The 14,717-nt window shown below is 45.4% G+C and overlaps 1 protein-coding gene across 2 annotated transcripts in view; it reads right to left on the bottom strand.

Moving 5' to 3' along the window:
- TECPR2 (tectonin beta-propeller repeat containing 2) overlaps positions 1-14,673 on the bottom strand; it is a 626,110-nt gene extending 611,437 nt beyond the window's left edge. For both annotated transcript variants that reach the window (XM_086937834.1, XM_086937835.1), the window contains exon 1: positions 14,487-14,673. The gene's annotated coding sequence lies outside the window, so the exon portion shown is untranslated. The remainder of the gene's footprint in view (positions 1-14,486) is intronic.
- Between the last annotated feature and the right edge of the window lie 44 nt (positions 14,674-14,717).

Below are 14,717 nucleotides of genomic sequence, written 5' to 3'. Positions count from 1 at the left end.
GAAATCACTATTTGGCTATTCATGTGGCTTTTCTGCAATGATGTTAATAACTTTGTTAGGGTTAGATGTTTTCCCTTCTGCTTTTTTCTCTCCGGATGGATGTAAACATTGATTAATAGGAGTTGTCTGGATGATTCCTTGCTGCTTACCTTGATCACTTGAATCCAGTTTGCCCCCGTGTCTAGTTCTTCCGTTGCCCAGTTTAATTTTTGTGTGATGAAGATTGATAAGCCCCCTCTCGGATGGCCATAATGTGAATGTCTTTCTGCCAGGCAGTGATGGTCTATGAAACCAGGAATTGAGCTGGCCCCCAGGTTCCAAAAAGTCAAAGTCAAAAGTCCGGTCCGGTGTGTGCCTTTGGAGTCAGAAGGAGGGCTGCTGTAGCCACGGACCTTGCTTCCCTGCTTTGCTTTTCCGGCCACTTCTCCACATCTTGCGGGCCCCGCTTCGCGGGTGTTGCTCGCCGGCCTAGGAACTTTGCTGCCTACGTCCTGTCTGGGACCCAGTGGTCTTTGCTGATACTGCCTGCACCACACACGGACAGAGGCGGGACTGCGAGGACCAGCCTGCCCAGCGGCGCTGATCGGCCGCAGCTGGTCCTCTTCCCGCCCCCTCCAGCATAAAAGACCCAGCTGCGAGTGTATCCGGTGTGTGCCTTTGGAGTCAGAAGGAGGGCTGCTGTAGCCACGGACCTTGCTTCCCTGCTTTGCTTTTCCGGCCACTTCTCCACATCTTGCGGGCCCCGCTTCGCGGGTGTTGCTCGCCGGCCTAGGAACTTTGCTGCCTACGTCCTGTCTGGGACCCAGTGGTCTTTGCTGATACTGCCTGCACCACACACGGACAGAGGCGGGACTGCGAGGACCAGCCTGCCCAGCGGCGCTGATCGGCCGCAGCTGGTCCTCTTCCCGCCCCCTCCAGCATAAAAGACCCAGCTGCGAGTGTATCCGGTGTGTGCCTTTGGAGTCAGAAGGAGGGCTGCTGTAGCCACGGACCTTGCTTCCCTGCTTTGCTTTTCCGGCCACTTCTCCACATCTTGCGGGCCCCGCTTCGCGGGTGTTGCTCGCCGGCCTAGGAACTTTGCTGCCTACGTCCTGTCTGGGACCCAGTGGTCTTTGCTGATACTGCCTGCACCACACACGGACAGAGGCGGGACTGCGAGGACCAGCCTGCCCAGCGGCGCTGATCGGCCGCAGCTGGTCCTCTTCCCGCCCCCTCCAGCATAAAAGACCCAGCTGCGAGTGTATCCGGTGTGTGCCTTTGGAGTCAGAAGGAGGGCTGCTGTAGCCACGGACCTTGCTTCCCTGCTTTGCTTTTCCGGCCACTTCTCCGCATCTTGCGGGCCCCGCTTCGCGGGTGTTGCTCGCCGGCCTAGGAACTTTGCTGCCTACGTCCTGTCTGGGACCCAGTGGTCTTTGCTGATACTGCCTGCACCACACACGGACAGAGGCGGGACTGCGAGGACCAGCCTGCCCAGCGGCGCTGATCGGCCGCAGCTGGTCCTCTTCCCGCCCCCTCCTGTGCCTCCTCATTTAATAGGATTAACTACAACGCGTACGCGGGACGCGCGCGGGACTGAGCTCGGGGCTAAGCCCGGGCAAAGGGCGGGCCGTCTGTGGCCGTCCGTGGACGGCTGAGGACGGGACGGGCCACCCTACTTACGATCATCGTATTCGGTCCCTGATATTCACTCAGCTTTTACACTGGTAAATATTCATATCTGTCTATGGTGAGTATATTGGGGATATTTAAGCTTCTTCTTTAAAGCTTCTTTCTAACACTACAATTCCCAACGATACTAGAGACGATACAAGAGATTCATCATCCCTAACGACAACCGGAGCACAAATGGGCTTCAAGAAACTGAGATCTCGGACTGTCTATATGAAAAGAATGGGAACTGAAAATGCAGTACGAAACACCACTGATAAAGCCATTAAACAAGGTCGTTTAACCCATACACCAGCTATTACCGCCAGCTATTACCGCCTATTTCCTGGAGCAGGATTATGTGTTGTTGCATAAGAAACGATACGGCTTCATGGTCTTGCCCCATTTCCCTGAAGCCGTGCACGTTTCACGAGCAGGGCGAGATGTTGGCTATTTGGGCATCTTCCGTTGCTATTGTTGTGCTTTTTTTTACTTGGTTAGGAATGCTTATTGTTCAGCGTTCTTGGGATCCAGGACCAGTCCTTGAGTTCCTGTAGGCTTCCCTCTGTATTACCAGGGCATTCACTTTTGGGATGCCTAATCTTGCAAGAGGAAGCTACCGGTGAGTTGGAGAGCGCACCACGTACACATGTGGGCTGGTGTTTTCCTGGGGTTTTCACTTTGTTTGGGCGCTGGTGTGCCTTTAGCTTGACTCCCCATGCTCCAAACCTTCCACTCATAGCTACTATTTTGTCCAACTACGAGGCAACAGGTCTCGTAGCCAGCACTCAACATAGTGTTCCGGGTTTCTGCACTCTTCCCCCTCCGGCAGGCCCACCACGCGAACACTTTTGCGCCGGGAGTGCCCTTCTGCATCTTCTACTCTGTCTTCGAGCGCATGCATGCGGTCCATTATATTCTGTAGCGCAGCCGTGTGGTTCCAGGTGACAGGCTGAAGTTCCTGGAGGGTTTGGTCGTGGACTGCAACCTTCTCAGTCAGATTGCGGTGGTCTGCATGAAGGAGGCTGAAGTCTGGGGTTACTTTGTCGATCCTTGATTCCAAGGATATCTTGGTCTGTTCTAGGGTGTCGCCAATCTTTTCCACTTCAGTGAGCACTGAATCCATTTTGGCTGCTAGAGTCGCCGTCTGCGATTCAATCTCTGCTCCTTGCTTCCCATGTGGGGGGGTCTAGGATTCCCGTGCGCGTCGGTCCCTGCGACGCCTTGTCTCGGAGCCGGCCCATTACAAGCTGCTGTGCTGTTGCCATCCGTAAGCAGCCCTTAGCGTGGTTGGTCTTGGCTGTCGGTGGGTGGGTCACTGGTCTTGGTCTATGGAGCTCCGGGTTCAGCCCTAATAATGTACTGCTTGTGTTACCTGACGAGGTTTGTATTCTGTGGGTGTTTTTCCCTATGGGTGTTGTTTGAGTACAGGAACAGGACTCGTGGCAGGCAAGCTTACTATCCCTGGATGCACCACAACGAGGGACCGTCCGCGCACCACGTGCGGTGGTCGGTGAGGGTGTCCCCAGCAGGTTCCTGTGTTATGTCAGTTCCCTCGCTGCAGCGTAGGATGCCACTTCCAACCCAGCTCTGCCCCAGAGGCGTCACAGAGGGTACGGGGGGTTCCGCCTTGTGCTACGGGCACTCACCACATCACAGTCTCAGCAGCGATCTCGGCCTGCAAGATGGCGCTCGCCCGGCCAGTCTGCTGTCGCCTTTTCAGTCTCAGGGCTCCTGTGGCCACTCAGTGTCGCTGTGGCAGGGGTTCCCAAGGTTATGGGCCACAGCTAAACAGCGGACATACGGCCAATGGCTGTGTGCTTCCCTTGGATTGTATGCTTGGGCTAACGGTTTACTTCCCCAATCTGCCAGACTGGGAGGGCGACCCAAACTGCAACAGTGGGTTTCGACTGCCCCTGCCTAGGACCAGTGTTTCCCTCAGGTCAGTCGTGGTGCTCCGTAGCCACCCACCTCTCCACGTGGCTGCTGGTCCGCGCTGCCTTGTGGACTCCCAGTGTGTCGCATCTCCCCTGCGACCTCCACCACGGTGTTGTATAGTATTTTAGGACCCTATCGTAATTATCCCGATTCATGCCCTTATGTAGGTATAAATCACCATATCCTTATATAGGCATAGAAATCATAACCATATTTAGACATAGCTCATATAGTCCAAATACGGCAGGGCTACTTCCACTAGTTCCGAAAATCCACAACGATTTCTTGGAAAACCCGGCTTCAGCAGCTAGGGACTTCCCCTTGATTGAATACTGACTTGTCCAAGAACTCATGGAGTTTTCAAAGAACTGAGACTCTTTGATGACGTTATTATGTCCACCTTTACGTCAAACTCGGCACCTTCAAGGTATAAATATGCCCACACTTGCCATAGCAAACACACGGTGGTTTGGAGCAGTTCGACTATCTACTTGCCGGACGCATCCTGCTACAGCAAGTGCCGAAGGAAGCCGACCCTCCAGCAGATGCACCGAGAGAGACGCTGTCTTTTCTCCTGCCTAGGAACCCAGCTCCAGTGTTTCCAAGCTACCCTTGCGGGTCGTTGGGAAATCGAGTACTGAGATTGACCTTCATTCTAAACCAAGGTACTGAGCTGATTAGACCCTAAGAGAAATCTTGGATAGATTTTTGGCAAAGGAATACTAAATTTATGTTACACCTCACTTACTTCTTCCCTCGAACTAAGCTTAGGTTAGGTACATCGGGGTAGGCGTATTTTAGAAGAACCAGTTGAGTACTTTTTAGCCTTTGTTATTTATGTATGTATTTATCTATGGTTTAGGAACCATACAATGCTCTTACAGTATTATTTTCTTCTACTCTTTTTACTGTATGCATTATATTTTGAAAGAAGACTGTTCAATAAAACCTTTTATTGAAAACGCCCGTCTATCTATTTCTCTACACCTCTGGTGAAACGAAGCATGCACGATTGACTGAGAAAAATATCTATCTATTGTTTCCGCGACTCTGAAGATCAGTTTTATCTTGGGAAACAAAGTTGTCATGTTTATGCAATTGTCAGAAACTAAATCCCTTCTTGTGAATTCGAGAGCATTTCTTGTGACCTCTGAGCTAGCTAGCACTCACAATTAAGTCTAATATATTTTGATAGAGACCTAGAAGACATAAGTCCTACGTCACATCTATAGGATATATTATTCCAATGCGCAGAGCCTATTGGGAAAATAGGAACTACACTACAACGGGTGGTGGTTATCAGGAATTAACCCACAGCTGAGACATGTCACGCCCCGCACAGTCGATCCCAATAGTAGGCCCCGCCAGGGACCCGCCGCTCCCCTACGGTAGTAGGGGACCTTGCCTGCATCGACCTGTGTCCACCACTACTGCTTGGAGGCCGCTGTCGACCCGTTTCTTCCCCGGTGTGTCTTCCAGGTGTCCCAGGGGTTCTGCCCTGAGGTTCAGCACCACACTGTAGCACAGCCGCAGCAGCGACAGCGGTGATTGCAGCTTACAAAATGGCGCTCATCCGGTCCAGTTGCTGCCGCTTTATCAGTCCCAGAGCTCCTGTGTCCGTTCAATGCCGCCTCTGCAGGGCTTTCCGAGGGTCTGGGCCGCAACTACAGTGTGATCATCTACCCAGTGATTTTTCGCCTCTCCCCTGGGGTTATATGACCTCAGCGTCCCCCACCACAGGTGGCAATTACTGGGGGCTGCTCCCAAGCGCAGTTCTTTTCGCGCCCTGCCCAGTCTCGCAACCAGCGGCAGGGTCCCGTCAGGAGCCTGCTACTCCCCTCTGGCGGTATGGCTCCCTGTCAGTTGCGGACAGTCTCTCCGGCCCAGGCCGCTGCCACTTGTCCCTCACCACTGCCGTAGGCGCTCGCCTCACTCTGTCCACATTCCTCACCTCAGCCGCTGGGGTTGATGCGCTTCAGGTCAGCTCAGCGCTCCTCCTCGACTCGTTGCCGCCACCACCGCCAGGCATCCGAGGCCACTCTTGACTACTCCAAGAGTTTCCCCGCTTTCTGGCAGTCGGCCTCGTGGATCGGCCATGTGTCCGCCGGCCATGGGGCTCTCCTTCTCGCCGTAGCGGTCACTTTCACACCCAGGGGTTACAGGCAAAGGAGCAGTTGCGAGCATCAGCTGCAGCCCCCTGCCGCAGGCCGCCTCTACGCTTGTTCTAGGCCCCTCGACTTCCGTGGGCCTCGGCCTCAACTGCGTCTGTGGGATGATCCCCCCCACCGGACCCCCCAGGCGCCTCTCCTCAGTATCTCGCCAGTCCCGGACGTTTTCAGCACGAAGAGTTCCTCTTAAGGATCGATTTAGCGGATAATCAAGGGATATTGGCTGGAGCGCTAGAGATTTGCGTCTGCCATGTTGGCTGGCTAGCCATGCACCCCCCAATAGATTCATCCCGTTGAGCCAGTTGGATAGTAATGACTGACTAACCATCTTTTCCCCCATACAAAGGCAGGAAATTGGTAAACGCACGGAGCACATAAATAACCAGACCCGAGGAGATGAGTCAAGTAGAGTAGGGCAAGTCAAAATACTTAGCTAGATATATCACAGGAATAAGAAATAAAATGGATGATTCTATGTGGAATGGTTTATTAATGGAGCATGATGTGACTGGGCTTCAAGAATCATGGGAATCGATAATATTCTCAGGCTGGACGGTTACACAACTTACTTTGAACCTGCAAGGCCATCTACAACTGGTAGACCAAAAGGTGGTTTAATAACACTCATTTCATTGAAGGTCTCAGGTAACCATCGTAAATTGGATTCTGGGTCAGTAAATGGTCTAGCAGTTGAAATCACGCCTACTAACTCAGCCAAGGTATCGATGGTTAATTTTTATAATTCATTTGAAAGAATCTCTGATATTGAGCATCTGTATAACTTTAATCGTTTTTTTGAGTTTTATAAGGAGAAACCACATCACACCTTATTCGGTTATTATTTTAGGGGATTTTAATATACATTTATTTCTAAAGTATTACCATGTTACTGATAGCTTAGGGCGAACAAAGCAAAACCAAAGGGGATGATGGACGGAGTGTTGAACATTGCAAGCATTCACCCTCCGTCAACTGATCTGGGTTTAATCCATCATCATTGATGATAGCTTAGGGCCCCACAAGTGTTCAGAGACACATTTCGAACATAAACAACAAGGGGAATTCCTAGAGGACTCCCTAGCGGAATTTGGTCTTCTGTAACCCAATGATTTGTGTGGGAAGGATGACATACCATCTTTTAAAGGAAGGGGAATGGACTCCACCATTGATTATATTTGTATTAATACTGCTCTTGAACCCTATGTTATAGTATATACAGCTATGTGGTCACAGTTTAGCTATCATAATCCTATACATCTGATACTGGCAGGGGGAATTAGGCTCAACTCTGAGACCAACAGATGTGTCTCTACTTTAGCCATTAAAGCAAAAGATCAGGGCCGTAGACTTAAGTGGTGTAAGGTTATTCCGGACGAGTTTTGTAATGATCTAGTCACCAAAGTGGGATTGGAGATGGATCTCTGTCTTGATGATAGGATAAGGGATAACACGACTCTCACCATTTATGTTAATATATGTTATCAGGTGGCTAGAGCCCTAAATATATGTGTACGGAATTTCCCAATAGAGGAGAGAGGTGGTCTGACCACAATTGTACAGTCGCTCATCAGAAGCTGTTGGTTGCTTTAAATAATAAACCACAAGATAAACTTTTTATAGTTATCCTCAGAAAATACTACAAACTAACGATACACACACATAAATTGGAAATCAAATATGAGGTATGGAACCATTTACTGTCTATTGATGTAATCAGGGAAAAGGGCCAAGTTTTGAAATGTTGTGAATAAACAGTTTTTTTCAGATAATAATGGTAGCACACTGGAATGTAATATTCCGGGGTGAGGAGTGGTTTAACCATTTTAAACAAATATATGGTGATCAGGGAGACCATGGACCCTCAAGTACGTCATTTGTAGTTGAGGATTATATTTTGGTTTTTACTGATAAAGAGGTAGCGGTGGCTATTGATCAAATGTCAAGTAATAAAGCTCCAGGACCGGATGGTGTCCCAGCTGACCTTTTTAAAACCAACATAACATTATGGTCCAAATTATTAGCCAATGTTTTTAAAAAGGCCTGTTAATTTGGCCTGCCTCAATCATGGTCCTGTAAGTTATAGTCCCGGTTTTTAAAAAGGGGAATAGAGGAGACCCACGATGCTATAGGCTAATCTCACTGATAGATTCGGCAGTGAAAGCTTTAGGAAGAGTGGTCCTAGGCAAACTCACTGACTAGTTAAATGACACTAATATTCCCTCAAATTTACAGTATGGGTTTAGGAAAGGGAGAGGCACTATGGACCATTGTCTTTATTTGCTTTTATTGGCCGGGAAGTATACGATTGCAAAGAAAGGGACACTTCATTTGGCATTTCTGGATCTCTCCTCGGCCTTTGACCGAGTAAATAGATCCAAATGATGGCAATGGTTATTAAAACTAGGTCTGGACAAGAATATTGTAAATTGTATGGCTGATATACATCGGGACCTTACAGCCACAGTGAGATTTCATCAAAAAGGCAACCTTCAGCAAGGCACCTACAAAATACAAGCAAAAAGAAACGTAATAGCCAGATCTACTCTGGCGTTCCTTGACTTTGCACGTAGATTAGGGGCAAAACCAATGCACACAATGTAAAATATATATAGGGCCAAATGCATTGCCATATCTAATTATGGCTTGGACATATGGGGATATAGAGTAGCTAGGGATATCCAAATAGTAGAAAATAAATTCCTAAGAAATCTGATATCTGTGCCACATTCAACATCTTCTTATATAATCCCCCAAGAAACCGGTATAGGTTTCGTGTCAGATTTAATTGGTTTGGCACCTTTACTTAAATGGATAGTAATTTGGAAAACCCGGAGATAGGAATGAATCACGAAATTATTTGTGATTGCCTAGCACTTGACTGAGCTAGTAGCATCCCCTGGTTGAGCTAAGTAAAAAGGCTTACCATTCAATTACGAAGGCCAGAGTTATTTGACTCACTAGAGAAACTTTTAAAGGCAGATATACTCTGGGCTACAAATACTTATTTGCAGATGTCACAGATGGATAGAGAGGCCAGGGAATTGGATAAAGCCATCGGTACTGGCACATCAATTGTTATCTACTTGGTGCGCGATTTAAACCTATTAAAACATAGTAACCAATCAGCATCACAGTTTCCTTTTAGTGAGGTTTAGATTTATTCATTTGCACTTACTTCTCGCTGAACCAAAGGGATGGAAAAAGATTGAGGACCTGGTGGCTTGCACATGTGATAATTTTTCTACCCAGGACTCCTTGCACTTTGTTTTATTCTGCAAGCATATTTTGCGCATTCGGAAACGGTTCATGTTACCTATTTTAAAGGGGCAAAGGATTTTTACAGGATAGCCCAGCTTTGATGTACTTACAAATGTTGACCAATGTCTGAGAAATTTTTAGTATAGCTAGCTTTTTGACAGCAGCGGTCAGATAAAAAAAAAAAAGAGAGAAGGATAGTTGTGAATTAGATCATTTTTAATCATTTTTAGATAATTTTAATCAATTATAATATGAATTATTCTTTTGTATATTGATGATTAAGATGTATGTTCACTGTATTTTGTTGGCGCTTGTGCTACTTTAGCTTTCGAACTGTTTTTATGTAGTATGCTTTTAAGGTTTTAATTAACCGAATAAAGTGAATTTGACTGACTGACAGGCTGAAAGTAATGTAAAAAAAGCTTGGTTACACAGTCAGTGTGTCCGCGTTATGCCCCCCAGTGAGGCTGCACTGAAGCTAGCGCTGCTGTATAATATGGCTACCAAAACATTGACAAACCCAATAGATCTTCGATAGGCGAGACCTACTGGCTTTGCCAATGCATGATATGGAATGTCATTGGGTAAGTAATACGTATTTATATAGTGTTTACAACGGGAGAAGTGCTAATGTTAGAGAATGCCCTTACCAAAGTGTTAGTGTGTCCGGATTCAGAAGCAGTTTAGGACCACACAAAAAATTAAAGTGTGCCATATAAATGCGCTGAATGTGACATAAGTTGTAGGTAGACTGGAAGGTCCAACTGGGTACAGTTTTTATTGCAGTGATGCTTTAGGCCATGCGTTAATTTGGGTGCATGGTTAGAAAAGAACCAAAAAAGACCCCTTGACTGCTCGATTAGTAGTAAAATATAGCACTAATTGGTGTTCAGTTGGTTTCCTAGAGCTTTTGGCCCCTGTGCCACTGCACCTGCTGCACCATTCAAATCATGACCCTAGTGCCTGCAAGGTAACTACTTGCAACTGTTTATTTAGTAGTAAAATATAGTAATAATCTGTGTTCATTTTGAGCCATTGAGAGATAAGTGGCAGAGGGATGTTGGAGATCTAGAGGATGAGGACTGGGGATATGCGTTACAATTTCTCCGACAAGTAGCGATTAAGGCCCGTTACAAATTAATACAATTAAAAATCCTATATAGAGTCTACTATACCAGAGTTCAGTTATATAAAATGGGGAAGGTGTCAGATCATTGTTTGATGGGATGTGGAGACCTAGGGACCTTTCTACATAACCTTCGGGATTGCCAGCCCTGAGTGAGTTCTGGAGAAGCCCACAGGCTAGAGCCTGCAACAGATGTACAGATAATCATGGGAGCTCCACTGATCCTATTGGGGGTTTGGAGCGAATCGGATGCAAATTCCTACCAACACATATTGTTCAATTTAGGGTTCCTGCTCGCAAAATGAGAAATAGAGCGTAAATGGGATCCCCAGTGGCCCCAGGCATAAAAGCTTGGGAAAGGAAAATGGATATAAGCAGCACACAGGAAAATGATAGTGATGCCGGAGACTTCAGCAGGTGGGAAGGTCAGGGGGAGGGGGGTAAGGTGATGAGTCGGGATAGCAAGTACATGTGCTATGGTTGAAAAATGAATAAAATACTTTCATTTTAAAAAAAAGACGGTGTTCAAAAGGTTGCGTTTTCCATTCTTTCTGGCTTTTTAAGTATGGAATCCAGTGCTCCCATCATCTCTTTTTGTCCCTTGGCTAAGTTACTTATAAAGAGCAAAAGATGAGGCTGAGGCTGAGATTTGGGCTGATCTATCTAAAAGCTTACGGGTATGGTAGGAGGGGCAGCGTATTGAGATACTGTGCAGATTGTGCCAAACTGGAGCAGAATCTCCTATCCATGTTATCTGCATTTGTAAAAAAGTGCAACTACCCTATAGAAAATTCTGGGTTTTCCCCAGTTTTAGCACTATAAACATACCCTCCTGCAAGGAGGAAACTGAAGGCTGCTTAAAGGGGAATCCACCCAGATGTCCTCACGCTTCTTTAAATTCCTAAAAGTAGCAATATCCACTCTACAAGCTGATCCAGAAGCCCTAGGTTTTTCAGGTTCCATGATCCTTGTTGTGCAGAGGTAACAGGGGATGGCCATGATTTCTCCCTTCGAGGCAGCCACTCAACTCCCCCTTGAAAACAGCTAAGGGAACAGAGACTGGTCAAATCTCCATCCCCTTGAGAGGCAGCTAGACACCTTCCCTCACAGGCTTTTGCAGGGATGACATGTATGGCTTTGTAAGTAGCATTGAAGCACCCAGAATAAAATGTCCATAATACCCTTGCCATTATGGCCGCATTTAGGCACCCCCATTAACCAGCTAGGGGTCATAGGGATAACGTCAATAGCACGTTAATAGTACTCTGACGCACTTTAATTTGCACTTTAATCTGCAGCCTGCCTAGCAGCGATTGTGTGTGTGCAGAAAATGTATTTCATGAGAACTGCGGCAGCTATGCATCCACTTTTACGATCCTGGAATGGCGTTAACAGCACTGTAAATAGAGCCAGGAAACACATTAACGTGCTCTTTAAACAGCACTTTTATTGACGGTCTATTTAGCAGTACTTCCCCCTGACCCTGCTGTGTGCAGAGATTTTCTCTACAAGACGTGTATTGCATGTATAGCACTTCAAAATATTTTCAGCTGCTGTTAAGTGGGCTCCATCACTACAGTTGCTTTTAGATATGGTTCGATCTGTGTTTTCCAGCTTGTCCGTACAGACTTACATAGTATGCCCTAGGGGGGGTGGGGGGGGGGGGGGCATTTACACATTAATTTTCTACCGCCGCTTCTGTAAGCAGTGGCTGCCGCTCAGTACAGACTCTAACTTCTAGGAGACTAGGGCATGGCCACAGCCATGTTGTTATACACTCTCAAAATAGGCCCTATAGCAGCTTCTAAGTCAACCCTAAAGCCATAAGGCTTGTGGTTGATAAATGTAAAGTAGTATATTAATTTATGACCAACCTTATTTGCTATTGTAAAGTTTTTACTGAAGGTTTAAGTCTTTCAGTTTTTTCAGCAACAACACTACAATAGCTATTCACAGCAATCTTAAAGGTATGATGAATGTTTTTGATCAACTTAAAGGCTTAAATTAAATATAATATATGTTCAATCATATTTGCTATTGTAAAGTTTTTACGAATGCTTAGTCCTATCAAAATTGTACCTGTGGCGCCTCAATAGTAATGACTTTTCATAACTGAACACTATTATGTACTAGTTTTTAACACCAACTTTGAAGCTGAACGACCTTTGAGTGCCAATCGACTGGCACGGGTTATTGGAATAATTTTTCTTCTTTTAACATATGTTAAGATTCATTAGAATTTTAGCAGCGGGGGTTAATATTATAATGATTATTGAAAATTGTACAATTGTTCAATAAAATCTACGAAATTGTTTAAATATTTTTCCTTGCAAAAAGTAATGATTCTTTTTTAAGAAGCTGAAACATTGGTAGAAAGAAACCAAACATAAAGTAAAATGGAACAAGGAATTATCTAAGTATGTTACATTTGAAAATAACTTTCACCAGGCACGGACATCCATGAAATATACAACACAGATGACTCTTCAAACCACAAATTACAGCTTTATGGAATTATGTACCATGTGTGGTAGCATAATTCAAATTTCAGTAAGTGAAAGCAACCATCTCAGAGCATGGGTATTAATTAAAGAGTTTGTGACGATCCCACATGAAAGATTTAGAAAACTTTTATTCAGCATAACAACAGATTTGGCTAGAGAAACCAAAACCCTCATTCTCTACCTGTTAATTCCTATTCTTGAGTGAGAGGCATCCTGGTGCATAGGAAAGGGATCCTAAAGCTAACACAGATTGTATCAACAGCAGGATTATTAATTATGTCTAAGCATACAACTGTGGTAAGGGGTGGATACATTACAAGAATAATTTTAAATCCATTATTTTCAAGATGTTGATTCCTTTTTTGAGCAGAGATAGAGCGAATTACATTAAATAGCTACCATCTTAAGACACGGACAGGGAAATGCAACGGTTAATAATAAAAGGGTTGTTCTCAGGGGAGCTAAGGAGCCTACATTCAAACGTAAAGTGGCGAACAAATGATGGCATGCCAAGCCAAAGAGAAGGAACCTGGGCGAGATAAGCCTCTAGACTTGCCTTTCATCTACAGCATTAACTGTAAATATGAGCTTACTTAAAACATACCTCAAAGAAGAAGCGTTAGCTGATTAGGAGCAATCTTATAACATGGAAGTATGAAAAACACATTTCACATCGCAAACAATGCACACTAATATGAAAAATCACTATAGACCACATCTAAGTAGTCTCATACCCTAGTAAGGGTCTACCTAAAACCAATTAATTCCATGAGTGTGAAATCGCCATACCAAACGTAAACACCTGCCAGAGTCTATCTGCCTCTTTGGCAAATAATCTCATCAAAAAAGCAGAATTATGTACGGGATAAATGCACTTCACACAATTATAAATCCCCACATTGCTCTGTAATCTCAATCACATAGGTGCTACAGAAGTTAAAAAACAGAAGGTCCAGCTGTCAATATGGCCTCCAGGTCTGTCTTCAGGCATAGGTAGGTTAGAAGTAAAATACAATATAACGAGGGTTTTGGGATGCACTTCTATTTTAATAATGTAAACAGGCTTTGACATATGATGAACAGTTTTCCAAGTATAATCAATATGTAATAAGAATAATATATTTTCTATCAATATTTTCTATCAATTCTTCTTATTTCTGACATGATCAAGCATAAAATAGCCAAAACATGTTATTCCTAAACATATGGTACTTCCTGAGGGCAAGAGTAACGACACTAAAACAAGAGTCCATAGTGTCATTCTATAATTTATAATAAGAAAAAAGGAAAAGGCGTATGCTGCTATGATCAGCACTGACTCGAAAAGATGATGTACACCACAAATATATGTGAGCATCTGGGTAAAAGGCACAAAGGCAGAACCCCAATACTACATACGTATAATTTTCTTAAACAACAGTCCAGTACTACAAATGATGCAATCCTGTAGCATACTGCCGCCTGGTAACCATGATTTTTCAAGATGCTGGGTTCCTGGATGTGCATTAACTAACAACTCGGCCCATGTTATGTCAATTCGGTTTTTAGCCAAAAGCATGTATTGTGCTCGGACGTACAGGCATACTTCGAAAATGAAACTACAACATCAGGAGTCTACTATGTAGTTAACTAAAAGGTCAGACGTGGCTACTGGTAATACTAATGGGAAAGGGCTTGTTGACAACTATGTGGTCCTGGGACAATATCAGTTATTTGGTGTCTGATGGTGCGCGACAATACAGTCTGGCACAGATCATCAGGTGTGTGTCTGACTGTCCCCTCTTTCGCTTCAGACTCGACCTCTATCATGATACCCGCTCCTCCCTTCCTCCGTCATCTACTAACCATTACAGGTGGCATGTTCTTGACGATGCCAGGTCTCCCAGTAGCATCTTCATCAGGTGTAGCGGTTAAGCGAAACGGAGGCTGCAGTTCAACTCCTGGGTGAGCGTGAATCTACGACCTGATACTGACAACCTACTAACCGACCAATCAAAGTGGCTCCTTCTCTGACATTCTCATAACAGGAAGTGACGATGAAACTCTGCCCGCGACATCGTGCACTAGGAAACAGAG

This window comes from Lissotriton vulgaris, chromosome 9, assembly GCF_964263255.1.
Source record: "Lissotriton vulgaris chromosome 9, aLisVul1.2, whole genome shotgun sequence".
In the NCBI taxonomy this organism is placed as follows: Eukaryota; Metazoa; Chordata; class Amphibia; order Caudata; family Salamandridae; genus Lissotriton; species Lissotriton vulgaris.
Note: the sequence above shows the minus strand (reverse complement) of the source record. Positions and strands in the feature narration are given on the sequence as shown.